Source organism: Echinops telfairi, unplaced genomic scaffold (genome assembly GCF_000313985.2).
Source record: "Echinops telfairi isolate 266 unplaced genomic scaffold, ASM31398v2 ScPeMD7_7468;HRSCAF=8506_0, whole genome shotgun sequence".
Lineage (NCBI taxonomy): Eukaryota > Metazoa > Chordata > Mammalia > Afrosoricida > Tenrecidae > Echinops > Echinops telfairi.
In genome coordinates this window covers 73,302,076-73,306,848 of record NW_022111369.1, presented here as the reverse complement: position 1 = coordinate 73,306,848, position 4,773 = coordinate 73,302,076, and positions in this window count along the sequence as shown.

Below are 4,773 nucleotides of genomic sequence, written 5' to 3'. Positions count from 1 at the left end.
CTCGCTGTTGTTCCTGTTTGAGTCCATTGGTGCAGCCACTGTGAAAATCCATCTCTTTGAGGGCATTCTCCCTTTGGGCTGCCCCTATACTTTACCAAACATGATGCCCTTCTCCAGTGACTGGTCTCTCTTGACAACATGTGCAAAATGTGTAAAACAAAGCTATCCATCGTTGCCTCTAAAGAGCACTCTGGCCATACTTCTTCCTAAAGAAAGCATCACAATTCAAATGTGTTGATTCTTCATTGGTTTTCCTTAATCAATGTCCAGTTTTCACATGCATTTGAGGCAAAGGACAATAACACGGTGTGTTAGTCTGGGTAGACAAGAGAAACAAATCCAGAGACACTCATATGTGTATAAAAAAAGAGCTTTATATACAAAAGCAATTGAATATTGAGAAAACATCCCAGTCCAGTTCAGATCAAGTTCATAAGTCTGATATTAGGCCATACGTCTGACACCAATTTATAAAGTCCTTCTCAGACTCAGGAAACACATGCAATGAAACTAGATGCAGGAAGATCACAGGTCAGTTGTTGGGAATTTTTGTGGATCCAGTGGCATTGTAAGCATCTCAGTGCTAGCAGGGGTCTCCACATGGCTTCTCTGGCTCTAGAGGTCTCTAACTGAATCAGGGTAGCTTCATGTGGCTTCTTGTAAACAGAGAGAGTGTCTCCCACCTCCAAGGAGGAATACCAGAATTCCAAGAATTCTCAGGAGAAGGCCATCCATGCCCATAAAGAGGCCTCATTGGCTTTGATCTGATTGATAGGCTATACACAACACCCATTCACTCTTAATCCTCTCGAGTCCTAAATTGACACTAGATTATGTAACTACCACATATGTGTTGGGTATGGTGCAACTTAGTGTTCAAAGTTAAAATCCTTGCCCTTTACTACTCAAAGGGATCCTGGAAAGCAGATTTACCCATGTAATGCTTTATTTTATTTTCTTACTGCTGTTTCCGTGAGCATTGATTGTGGATCCAAGTGAGATGAAATTATTGAAAACATCAATGGTCTCATTTATCATGATGCTATCTATTGTGAGGATTTTGGTTTTCTTCACATTAAATTTTAATCCATACTGAAAACTGTAATCATTGTTCTTCAGTAGTCAGTGCTTCAATTCCTCCTTTCAGAAAGCAAGCTTGTGTCATCTGCATATCTCATGTTAACAAGTCTTCCTCCAATTCAGAGTCTTCTTTATACAATCCAGATTCTCTGATTACTTGTTTTACCTACAGATGGATTAGAATAATGCAATTAACAAAGCACCTGTATACATCTTTCCAGTATCCTCTTCTTTCAGGCAAGATCCATCTGACATCAATGTACTGCTGCAACTCTTGGATTATCTTCAGCAAAATTTTACTTGCATGTAATATCAATGCTATTGTTTTATAATTTGAGCATTCTGTTGGGTCATCTTTCTTTGTAATAGGTGTAAGTATGAATCTCTTTTGGTCAGGTTGCTGTCTTCCAAATTTCCTGGCATAGACAATGAATGCTTCCTGAACTTCATCATTTGGTTGAAACATTTAACTTGTTATTCTAATGATTAGTGGAGCATTGTTTGAGGCTAATGCATTCAATGCAGCTTGAACTTCTTCCTTCAGCATCGTTGGTTCTTGCTCATATGCTACCTCCTGATATAGTAGGATATCAACTATTTTTGGTACCTTGACTCTGTGTTCTTTCCATCTTCTTTGCGCACTGCCTACATATTCAATATTTTTCCCATAGAATTTTTCCACATTGAAACTCAAGGTTTGCATTTTTTCTTGAGTTCTTTCAATTTAAGATATACTGAGCATGTTCTTCCTTTTTGGTTTGCTAACTCTAGTCTTTGCACATTTAATTATATATTCGGTCTTCTTGAATTGGCTTTTGAAACTTTCTGTTCAGCCATTTTATTTCATCATGTCATTCATTTGCCTTAGCAACTCTGCAAATGAATAGCAAGTTACAAAGTCTATTCTAACATGACTTTGATCTTTTCTTTCCTGTCTTTTTAATGACATTTTGCTTTCTTCATGTTTGATGTTCTTGATGTCATCCTACAGCTCATCAGGTATTCTATCATTAGTGTTAAATGAATCAAATTTTATCCTTGGAATTCAGATGGAAAATAATCAAGGTCCTATTTTGGCTCTTGTTGACTTGATTCCAGTTCCTTCAGCCTCAACTTGGTAGAGAGTCAGGAAAAAGAGGACAATGGGATAGCTTGATTTTATAGCTACAGCTATGGTATTTAACACAGCAATAATTACAAAGATGGCATGTACTGGCCAGTGTTTTCTTTTGTCATGTATAGTGCCACAGCAAATGAGAATCATTTAGACAGCATCCAAAAACCTTATAGATTAGATGAAATGCAGAAAACATATGAAAAGTCCTCATTTTAAAACAAATTATAATTTTTTCAAATGTAAGTAAAAATGAAAAAAATTAAACTTGAGGAAAAGCAATTGCTCTCATTTCACTACATTTATCTCCTTTTGTAGTTTAACTATGGGATTTCTACTTAATAATCCCTGTGTTAGAAATTCAAAGTGAATTGTACTTACAGAGGGTTTCAGCTACCATTTTAGCATAGAACTCATAAAATAAATATGCGCAATGTTAATCGTAATCTAAACATCATGGAATTATTGTTTTCTTACATGATAAACAACAATTTATAATTTTCAATTTAGGAAAACAAGCCTAATGCACATAACCTAAGACCAGTTGTGAAGATATGGCAGTACTGGGTAGGGTTTCCTTCTGTTTTATATAATGTGGATGTAACCTGGAAGAGACTGGACATCACATAACAACAAAACAAGGTGATTTAATTGACCTAGGTTCATAGATATAAAACTCACTTCAATTGAGTCAATGCTGACTGATAGCAAATTCCCTATGGATTTTGGAGTCTGAACTGCTTAGCAGAGTAGTAAGCTTATTCATTGTCCTGAGGAGCTGCTGGTGGTTTCAAACTGCTGACCATGGGGATTAGAGCCCAATGGGTGGCCACTACACCATCAGCACTCTCTAAACTTATGTTGGTTCTTGAATGACATTCTGTTGGTTTATCTCTATAAGAACCTTAACCTGACAAAAGAGCAAAGACACAGAGACATGTACATACATAACACGAGGAATGTGCTTACTTATATATTTTATAATATATTGAAAATAACCTATATAGGAACATCAAGTAGATTTCTGGTATGTGAATTAATATGGTGCTTACAAAAGCATAAAAAAATTATTTTTTTAATGATTTAACAATGGAACCAACTAACTCTTGCTTTACTACTCATTAGGCATGAATTAGTGAAGTTTCTTTCAAAAATGATCTGTCTGTTCAATCATTACTTTAGCCTGAGTTCATTTTCAGTTAATGTAGCTTGAAATGTGAATTCAGTGTGTAATACACTTTAGTTCCATTACAAAGATTCTGAATACATTCCTAAAGTTGCTTAGAAAATGTAGTAGGCCTCTGTAAGTTCCCAAATTTAAATATTTTGAGATAAAAAGGAGAAAAATAATCACCACAAAATAAATATTCTAAAAATTAAATAACAATCTTAAAAATTACACATATAATTAGGTAAATATTTCATCCATGCACTATAGATATCTCAGCTAATATGAGGTGGCTTCAAGAAGTTTAGGGGGAAATAGAATGAAAATATAGTACAATTTTTTGTGAAAATTTTGAATTCACACACATACATATGCACATAATTATGTCTCTTTCTATACATACAATATATACATAGAAGGGGCACACCCCCATCCCGAAGACAGGAGAAATCCACTGGGCAGAGCTTTCATCGTGCACATTTTTCCCACTAGAAGAGCATCTAGCAACTGTCTTGGAGTGAGTGCACCCCTTACTAACTCCAGCGGCATTGCCCGGGAAGATTCTCCCTCGTCACAGTGAATTTTTTTGTAAAATCAATTTCACTGAAATCTCATTTTTTGTGATAGCCAATTAAAGAGAACACATGTGGCTGTGAAATTTTGTTTCCTGCTTGGGAAAAGCGCTGTAGAAACTATTGTGACATTGAACACAGTTTTCAAGGAAAGCGCTATGGGAAAAACTCAGGTGTATGAGTGGTTTTCTCATTTCCAAAACGATAAAATGTGTTGATTGATGATAAAGCTTATTCTGGGCATCTGTCAACAACTTCCTGAATAGTCAAAAATGTTGACAAAATTCATGCACTTTGCTCAAAGACAGACAACAGACCACTGAAGAGACGAAGAAGTTATCTGGACTGTCTTGGAGCTCAGTTCACCGTTTTAATGGAAGCTGTGGGAAGGAGAAGGGTCACTGTGAAATTTGTTTCTCGGTTTTGACGGACCTGGAAAAAGAGCATTGACTAGAAGCATGCCGGGTTTTGCAAAAACAGCTCCAAAGTGACCCAGACTTTTCCCCAAGGTCATTACTGGTGAAGAGATATGCTGCTATTCTTACAACACTGAGAGCACATATGAATCAGCCAAAGAAAACAACAATCAAGCCAGTGGAAGATGCCATTGTCACCTATCCCCCAAAAAGTTCATCAAGTGAAATCAAAGATCAAGATGATGCATATTTGTCTTTTTTGTTTGTTTGTTTGTTTTATGTGTGTGAGAATAGTGCATTTGGAGTTTGTTCCACCAGTTCAGACTGCTAATCAAGCTTTCTTTTTAGAGGTTTTCAAAAGATAGCGTAACAGTGTGTGACAAAAAAGCCTGATTTGTGGCATGGCAGATGGGCTATTGTTTT